Source organism: Cetorhinus maximus, chromosome 24, assembly GCF_964194155.1.
Source record: "Cetorhinus maximus chromosome 24, sCetMax3.hap1.1, whole genome shotgun sequence".
In the NCBI taxonomy this organism is placed as follows: domain Eukaryota; kingdom Metazoa; phylum Chordata; class Chondrichthyes; order Lamniformes; family Cetorhinidae; genus Cetorhinus; species Cetorhinus maximus.
The window spans coordinates 7380660-7390870 of NC_135902.1; the positions used below are offsets into that span (position 1 = coordinate 7380660).

Here is a 10211-nt window from a genome sequence, read left to right on the forward strand (position 1 = left end):
GCAGCAAAAAAAAATGAAAGTCGGTAAGATCATACATACTGGTAAAAATAACTGCAGCAATTATACTCTGAATAGAAGCAGATTCATTGATGTGAAAGAACAGAAGCACTAGGGGAATGGGTTCACTGAGTGTTAAGCTTAAAACATCAGGTTAATACGGGCATAAAAAAGCTAATAGAGTTCAAGATTTTGTCACAAGATGTATAGAATATAAAAAAAGTTAATAATGAGCCAATCTAAAACCTAAGTAAGGTCTTAGGTAGAGTACTGAATGCAGTATTGCACAGCGGCACAAGAAATAGGAGCAGGAGTAGATCATATGTCCCGTGAAACTGCTCTCCATTCAATACAATCACGGCTGACCTTGGGCTTCAACTCCACCTTCCTGCCCACTCCCCCTATCCCTTGATTCCCTGAGATACAAAAACCTGTCTAAGTCAGCCTTGAATGAAGCATCTACAACCCTCCGGGGTAAAGAATTCCAAAGACACCCGACCCTTTGAGTGAATTTCTCTTCATTTCAGTCCTAAAGGATTGGCCCGTTATCCCGAGACTGTGCCCCTGTGTTTTAAATTCCCCGACCAATGGAAACAAGCTCCTTCAGAATCTTATAGGTTTCAATGAGATCACCTCCAGAGAATATAAGCCCAATTTACTTAGCCTCTCATCATAGGGCAACTCCCTCATTCCAGGGACCAATTTAGTGAACGTCAAGAAAGGAAACTGAGTCTTTAGACTGCTTGGTATGTGGAGATGCAAATTTGCAGGAAATCTTGAAAAATTTGGATACCATTTCAGGTCGGTAACCTTTCATCCAGTTCTGATTGAAGGTCTTCGACCTGAAACATTAACCCTGTTTCTCTCTGCACAGGTGCTGCCAGACCAGCTGAGTATTTCCAGCATTTTCTGTTTTTCTTTCAGCTTTCCAGCATCTGCAGCATTTTGCTTTTGAAAAATGTTGGAGATTTTTTGGTTACAGATTACACGGTGATACGACAGGCATTTAAATCATGAAAGGATTGGACAGGGTAGATAGAAATAGAGGCCAGGATTTTCTGGAAAGCAATGTTTCCCTTCCCACCATCCAAGGGCCTGAAATTTGGCATCGGCGATTTGGGGGCGGGGCCCGATCGCCGACGGGAAAATGATGCGGGATGACGTTGGGAAGAACCCCCGACATCATCCTGGTCCCTTTAAACTTTTAGGAAGGCAGGCGGACAGCGAAATCAGCTGTCCGCCCGCCGACCTGTCAATGGCCAATTGAGGCCATTGACAGGATAATTAAGATAATTAAAGGTCCTGCCCATCCAACCTTAAGGCTGGCGGGCAAGCCAGGAGCCCAAGCGGGCTTCTGAAAAAACATGAAACCTCATCCACCGGCGGGATGAGGTTTCATGTCTGCTTTTAAAACGTCTAATAAAGTTTATGCCCTGTTTATTAACATGTCCCATCTCGTGTGACTTTGTCACATGAGGGGGACATGTTAATAATTTTTAAAATTTTTCTATTTTTCAAGTTTTTTAGACTGTCAGCGCTCTCCCTGAGGCAGCACTTAGTCTCAGGGAGCCGTGCGCTCTTTCGTGCGCATGCGTGAAAGAGCGCACTTTGACAGCGGGGGATTCCCAGCATAGCATAGCGCTTCCTGTTGGGCAGGCCGCTGGGCAGGCCTTAATTGGCCCGCCAACTCAAAATGGCGGTGGGCCCTGTTTCGGTGGCAGGGGTCGGCTGCCCGCCCGCTGCCGAGCTGGCGGGGCCCGCCCGCCATCCAAGGGCAAAATTCTGCCCAAGGAGTCGGCAGCGAACACATCCCCGCTGATACTGATTGCCCTGCAGCCATTGACTGGGGATGGGACTTTCGCCCCTCCATTCAGATTGGCCGGCACCTCTCTAGTCCCAGCAGCACCAGAAGCTGCAATGGCCAGGACTGGGACTGCAAGCAGTCCCTGAGTCTAAGTCCCGGGAGTCCAGAACCGGGTAGATACCGGGGTCTCAGGGTGGGGAGGGGAGGTTGGGGCAGTTGGTGGAGAGGCCAGTGGGGAAGGCATCATCCACAAGGGAGAGACCTTTTGTGGGGGGGGCCTACTCAAGGCCTGAGCAAGTCACTTTTCGGTCTTCCCCCCCACCCCAGAACTCCTCCCGCCAGCCTGAAAATTGAGGCTGGGTGGGAAATGGCCCATAAGCGGCCACATAAAGGCCTCAACTAGGGCAAGGGCGGGGCCTCGCCTGTTCCACCATAAAATTGCAGGGAGTTTGGGGTGAGCGAGAGCCAAGTGGGAAGGCCATCCGAAGAATTTTACGGCCACCTCCTGTCTAAAAACCCGCCGGCAGAGGAGCATAAAATTCTGCCCTGGAGTTGAGGGTGTAGAACAAGGAGCCATAGATACAAGATTAAATGTAGGAGATTTGGAACAGGAGAAATGTCTTTCATGGAGCATTATTGTGAACCTGTTCCATTCACTTCTGGAATGTTTCATTTACACTGTACTGTGCCTCATCATCTTATCCAGAATAAAGAGATAAAAGCCTCTTCTCTGTGTAGACTATAAAAATCCCTGGGGGTGGTGGGGGGGATCTCAGACAGTTCCAACTTATAGGCATTGCTGTACAGCTCAAACCTGCTCATAATTGAGAGATTATGAGGATGTCTGCATGGAAATATTTAAAGTGGTAGGAGGTTAGAGATAGGAATTTAACCATGACATCTGTCAGAATACATGACTATTGGAAGCACACATCTCTATAACATCAAATAGTAGTCCCAATGGTGATTTTTTTTTAGATAATGGATTAAATCTGATTGAGGCAGGTAAACTGCTAGTTGTTGTAAAGAAGGAGCTACTTCAGGATATCAGCTGCCAAACAGTTTTCTAATTAGAAATAATATTCTTGTGCGTACACTTGTCAAACAATTTAAGTATGGGAGGAACAGAAGATGCAAAATTCATGCTTCTCAGGAACATGGGCTAAGTTAGCTTCCACTTGTTCATTAGAGATTTGCACCTATGCATAATGTACCCTACACTTGTTTTTTTCTGTGCTCATTAAGGTGTGGAGTGTCAGTGCTGAGGAATGGAAGATTTAACAACCATTCACACCTTGTGATAGAATCCAACACTCCCAGTTCAGGTACAAAAGAAGTCAGGTGGAAGATATGTCCTCTCCCCTTAAATCCCTGCACTGCCTCCCTCCTCAGCTCAGATAAAGAACTGCTTGCAATCTAATCATCTATTTTTCATAATAGCTTTTGGTAATGGAGGAATGCTATCAGAAGGACAATGTTTGAAAATATTAGAAAATCTCAATGCAATCAGGCAGAGTCAGCTTTGTTTTGTGAAAGGGAAATCATGTTTGACTAGTTTATTGGAGTTCTTTGAGGAAGTAACAAGCAACATGGATAAAGGGGTATCTGTGAACGTGCTGTACTTAGATTTCCAGAAGGAATTTGACAATGTGTCACATCAAAGGTTACTACACAAACTAAGAGGTGGTGTACTGGGTAACATATTAGCATGGATAGAGAATTGGTTAGCTAACAAAAACAGAGCATAGGTGTAAGTAGAAGAAGAGTCATATGGACTCGAAACGCCAACTCTGTCTTTCTCTTCACAGATGCTGTCAGACCTGCTGAGCTTTTCCAGCAATTTTTGCTTTTGTTTCAGATTTCCAGCATCCGCAGTATTTTGCTTTTATCATAGGTGTAAGTGGTTCATTTTCAGGCTGGCAAGACATGACAAGTGGAGTACCACAGGGATCAGTGCTGGGACCTCAACTATTTACAATTTATGTCAATGACTTGGACTGAGTGTATGGTTGATAAATTTGTTGATGACACAAAGATCAATAGGAAAGTAAGTTGTGAAGAGAACATAAGGAGTCTACAAAGGGACATCGATAGGTTAAGTGAGTGGGCAAAAATTTGGCAGATGGAGTATAATGTGGGAAAATGTGAACTTGTCCACTTTGGCAGGAAGAATAGAAAATCAGCATGTTATTTAAATGGAAAGAGATTGCAGAACTCTACGGTACGGAGGGATCTGGGTGTCTTGGTACATGAATCAGGAAAAGTTAGTATGCAAGCACAGCAAATGATTAGGAAAGCAAATGGAATGTTGATGTTTACTGCAAAGGGAATAGAATTTAAAGCAGGGATGTTTTTCTACAGTTGTACAGACTGTTGGTGAAACCATATATGGAGAACTGTGTACAGTTTGGTCTCCTTATTTAAGGATATAAATGCATTAGAAACAATTCAGAGAAGGTTCACTCAACTGACATCTGGGTTAGGGGGGTTATCTTATGAGGAAAGGTTGGACAGGCTGGGCCTGTATCCATTGGAATTTACAACATTGAGAGGTGATCTTATTGAAACATATAAGATCCTGATTGGAATTGACAGGGTGGCTGCTGAAAGGATGTTTCCCCTTGTCGGGGAGCTGAGAACTAGGGGATAAAGTTTAAAAATAAGGGGTCTCTCATTTAAGACTGAGATGAGAAGAAATTTTTTCTCGCAGAGGGTCATGAATCTTTGGAACTCTCTTTCTCCGAGACTGATGGAGGTAGGATCATTGAATGTTTTTCAGGCAGAGATAGATAGATTCTTGACTAACAAGGGAGGCAACAGTTATCGGGGGTAGGCAGAATGTGGAGTTGAAGCCACAAGCAGGTCAGCCATGATCTTATTGAATGGTGGAGCAGGCTCAAGGGCTGAATGGCCTACTCCTGCTAATTCATATGTTTCTATGTTTGTAATGTTTCCTTAAGGCTTTCTTTTGATCCAACATGAAAACTTTTTGAAAGAGCATTTTTCTTCTCTCTGGGCCATATCCCAAGATAACTGTAGTTGAGAAAGGCTATTTGGCCCATCTTAGCTCATTTAGAACTAGCATTTCCATGTATATGGTGGGAGGGGCACTTAAAACACAATCTTGTTTCTCAAATGATTCCAGACCCTTTGCCTCCATTACTTTATCAAGGAGCCTGTAATATGTGTCGATCACTCTCCATGAAAAGGAATTTCATGATTTATGCTAAATTTTGATTAAGTAGTTTAAACATGTGCCATCTGATCTACCCTTAAAATTAATTATAAAGTAATATTGAGGTTTTACGTTTTGACACAATTTACTCCCTTGCATACTATTTTAAAAAATTCTCTCCTAAATACCTGCTTCCCAGCCTGAAAAAGCAACACGTTTATCCAATCTTTCCCAGCGACTGAGATGCCTGGCAATAGAGATCAGCCTTGTTGCTCTTCTCCTCCATCGTTTGAATGTCTCCATTATTGTTTCTCAGTGACCAGAACTGGACACAGTATTCAATGTGCCATTTGACCGGAGTACTATATAATCATGCTTTCCTCAGCTTATACTTGATTTGCTAACCTAGCTCAACATTCTCCTGTTAGGCAAAAAAGTCCATCAGTCTGGGTTTTGCCAGTTATTTACAGCTTTCTGTGCAAGAGAGCTCCAGATTTCCACTACCTTTAGTGTGAAGAAATGCTTCTTACCATCACCTCTGAATGACCTAGCTTTCATTTTAAAGTCTTGTTCCCTTGTTCTGGATTCCCCCCACCAGAGGGAATAGTTATTCTCTATCTCCCCAATCAAATCCTTTAATCATCTTAAACATCTTGATTAGTTCACCTTTTAACCATTTATACTCAAGGAAAAGCAAACGTTAAAGTGCAACCTGTCCTCATAATTTATTCCTTTTAGCCTCAGTATCATACTGAACCTGTGACCCTCATTTTATTTCAGTAAACCTGCCCAGGCCCCACTACGTCATTTTAAAAAATTCATTCATGGGATGCGGGCTTCGCTGGCTGGGCCAGCATTTATTGCCCATCCCTAGTTGCCTTTGAGAAGGTGGTGGTGAGCTGCCTTCTTGAACCGCTGCAGTCCATGTGGTGTGGGTACACCCATAGTGCTGTTAGGAAGGGAGTTCCAGGATTTTGACCCAGCGACAGTGAAGGAACGGTGATATATTTCTAAGTCAGGATGGTGAGTGACCTGGAGGGGAACTTCCAGGTGGTGGTGTTCCCATGTGTTTGTTGCCCTTGTCCTTCTAGATGGTAGTGGTCACGGGTTTGGAAGGTGCTGTCTCAGGAGCCTTGGTGAATCTCTGCAGTGCATCTTGTAGGTGGTACACACTGCTGCTACTGTGCATCGGTGGTTTAGGGAATGAATGTTTGTGGATCTGGTGCCAATCAAGCAGGTTTCTTTGTCCTGGACGGTGTCTAGCCTCTTGAGTGTTGTGGAAGCTGCACTCATCCAGGCCAGTCGGGAGTATTCCATCACACTCCTGACTTGTGGCTTGTAGATGGTGGACAGGCTTTGGGGAGTCAGGAGGTGGGCTACTCATAGCACAATTCCTAGCCTCTGATCTGCTCTTGTAGCCACAGTATTTATATGGCTAGTCCAGTTCAGTTTCTGGTAAATGGTAACCCCCAGGATGTTGATAGTGGGGGATTCAGTGATGGTAATGCCATCAAGGAGCAATGGTTGGATTCTCTCTTGTTGAAGAAAATGGCGTTCGACCAAGAAGATATCCATTTTAAATCTACATCTAGACCATTTGGTATACCGACAAGGTGCAACATAGCAGCTGTATGATTGTCTAATTGCTCGAGGTGGTGTGGGATATCCAGCACTCAGTCATGTTGCCCACAAGATGTTCCAATATCCGAAATTTTGATGTGAGGCAATAATTTAATTTACAGTTTGAATATTGTTCACCATCACCAGCAGTAAAATTGTTTGAACATGTTGGATTCTTAGGGGTAGAATTAACATCAATAGAGATTAGATGTTTATAAGCCACCCTTCCCCACCATAGTAGCACACATGATACTTTTTAGGTCCCAATTTTCTCCCCTTCTGAATGCTACACCATTGTCATTGGACACCCTTCTGAAAATCACCCATCAACCATTTTTCTGTTGGAAGCCTTTCCAGCCAAGGGAACCATCAGAGCCAAGGTCAATACCAACTCCACTCAATGCCATGTCTACATTCTCTAGTTACTGGGTAGCATTCAACTAGAAATACTGAGGTCAAATGAAAAGCTTCACTGAAATTATTTACCACAACATGCTCAGTTCTACAATGGACAGCAAAATTTTCACATGGGATGTTGGAAAATCAACCTCCATAGTGATAATACTAGAGATTACAGCCTGGATTTCTTACTTTAGAGGAATTGAGGTACATCTTTGGCATGGTGGGAGCTCAGGTATTTTGTGACATAGAATCAGAAGCTGGCCATTGAGCATTCTCTTCCATTCAATTAAATCATGTGCTTCAACTCCATTTACCTATCTTAGAACAACTTGCATTTATATAGCACTTTTCATGACCGTCAAGCTCCTCAAAGCACTTTACAGCTAATGGAATGCTTTTGAAGTGTAGTCACTTCTGTAATGTAGAAAAAGCACCAACCAAGTCGTGCACAACAAGCTCCAACAAACAGCAATGTGTTAATGACCAAATAATCTGTTTTTGTGACATTGATTGAGGGATAAATATTGGCCCTGACTCTGGGGTAACTCCCTCGATCTTCTTAAAATTAATACCGTGGGATCTTTTATATCCACCCAAGCAGGTAGATGGATCTCTGTTTAAAACCCTCACCCAAAATATGGCACCTCAACAGTGCAGTGCTCCCTTGGAGTATCAGCCTTAATTTTTGGTTCAAGCCCTGGAATAGGAATTGAACCTACAACCTTCTGAATCAGAGACAAGAGTGCTACCAACAGAGCCACAGCTTAGTGCCATGTTATTTGATACCTTTACCTATCTCAGTCTTGAAGCCTCTAATCGCCCTAGATTCTGCAACCTTTAAGGGATTAGAGTTCCAGAGTTACACCATCAGTTTATGTATCAAAGTCATTCCTGATCTCACTCCGAAATGGTAAATTTGGCCAATATTGTTGCCGAGCAGACATTTACCTAATTTTTGGAGGGTATCCTGGCCTCCCTCAAGGAAGCAATTTGGAAGGCGAGAAAAAAAAAGGTTGTGGCAATTGCAGTCAGATTTTGAGTTTCCATTAAAACTTAGAAGGTTATTCTTAAATATTGAATTTAATACTATGTCCTGTGCAATTGATTGTTCTGTGATGATAAAATGAAATTTACACCATCCATTGCCATAGCAATATTGGACACCAGAGAATGAACATATAACCCTTGTGCCCAGCATTGCAGTCACAACTAACAGGAAATGTGTTGGATTTATTTCATTACAATGTAATTTCCGTACAATATGCCCAAAACCTGTGGGGATTCAGGGGAGGATCTGGCATAAGGGACATGGCAGAATAAGACACCAGCCAATTCCCACTCCTGCTCATTAATGTTCTGCCAATAAATTGGTAAGAGGAGGGACGAAAATGTCAGCCCGCATATTTAGGGGACAGTCATAAGTGTGCCTGCCTTTTGTAGAAATAGTAATCGTTGGCTGCTGATTGATCAACATCCTTACAAATGGTGTAAAAATGGGGTGCTTTCACTGGTCAGGATCTCACAACTGAATTTGCCAGACAACAGTCAATCTTAAATGCAATGATCCAACTAAACCAACACTGGTCTCTGGGGATCACATGGAAAGCACTCATTAGGTAATAATTAGGTCAGTAATTTGACAATTTCATCTCTTTGTTGCGCCTACGGCCATACTAGTTTAAAAACGCCCGATCTCGTCTGATCTCAGAAGCTAAGCAGACTCAGGCCTGGTTAGTACTTGGATGGGAGACCGCCTGGGAATACCAGGTGCAGTAGGCTTTGGGGAGGTGGTGGCATAGTGGCATAGTCACTAGACTCATCAATCCTACAACCCAGGGTAATGCTCTGGGGACCCAGGTTCAAAGCCTACCACAGCAGATGTGGAATTCAGTAAAAAATCTAGGATTAAAAGCCTGATTGTGACCACAAATCAATTGTTGTTAAAAACCCATCTCTTTGTTGCTTGTCTTACCATTTCAATCCTCTGTTCCTCCACATGAGTTCTCACTACCAAAGGGATTGAATCTTCCAAAATCATTACTTCTCTAAGAGCTGCATGTACTGCCTCTGTCTTTAATGCCTGTATCCACCGGTCAAAATTGCTTTGTTTTACTCTCTCAAACTCAATATAAGGCTGAGGCTGTTTTCTCATATCCCTAAATTTCCACCTGTATGCCTCAGGGACCAACTAATATGCACTCAAAATAGCTTTTTCAACCACATCAGAGATCACCGATATTTCTTCTGACAGTGAAGCATAAACCTCGTGTGCTCTTCCCACCAATCTAGATTATAACAACAATGTATAGTTTTCCTGTGGCCATTTCATTTGTTTAGCTATCTTCTCAAATGAAATTTAAAAAATGCTTCAACACCTCTTTCCTCAAACCTTTGAAGAGCTTGTACAAATTTAAACATCTCCTTATTGGGTTCTGATCTAGAAATAAGTCCTTCCTCAGTTACTGGTGCCTCTTTTTTAACTGCCAGGATCTTAAGCTGGAATTTTCTCTCACGCTCTCTCTCTCTTTTTCTCCTTCCGCCTTTTCTAACCTCGCCATTTCTAATTCCCTTTCCTGTTTTCTTTCTCACTCCCACTTTTCTGGCTGTTCCCTTTGGAATGCCCTTTCTTTTACTGCTGCTTCTAGTTCCAATTTTTTCATTTGCAACTGAACTTGAGCCCATTCCAACGACCCACCCCTTGGAGAACTCAGTCTTCCGGGTATTCCTTCCAATTTCAAATGCTGTGCCATATCTTTAATTGTGTCTGATTTCCTTACCCCTGCAGGTAATCCCAATTGTAACCTATCAGCCGTTTCCATTAATTTAACTTTATTTACCTTGCGTAAACCAGCCAAAGTTATAACTTTAGCTCCCAGACAAGTCTTAGCAACTGCCAAAGCCACATTGCAGTCTCACCGCTCCAAATAAAAAACTCACACTAACTCCTGAATTCAAAGTGCTCCTCATACTCATAACCTTATGATTCGCCAACTCCAACCCAATCAAGGAATATCAAATATATCCCAGATGAGCCCCCCAATTCTGTTATGGCAGGTGGATGGTAAATGCCAAGCTGCCCAAATCCCAGGGGGAAACTTGAAGCAGCTGCCACAACTATTTTTTGCAATTTGTACATATTTTGAGATGCGTAAAATTCAGTAAAAAGAAGGCAAACCGAGTCTTATAGGTTTCTTACAAAAATAAATTAAACCT

At 42.8% G+C, this 10211-nt stretch overlaps 1 non-coding gene across 1 annotated transcript; it reads left to right on the forward strand.

Moving 5' to 3' along the window:
• The first annotated feature begins 8658 nt into the window (after positions 1–8658).
• On the forward strand, positions 8659–8777 carry LOC144667652 (5S ribosomal RNA). Its single transcript, XR_013573350.1, has one exon. It is a non-coding gene; the product is annotated as a 5S ribosomal RNA (ribosomal RNA).
• Positions 8778–10211: the final 1434 nt, after the last annotated feature.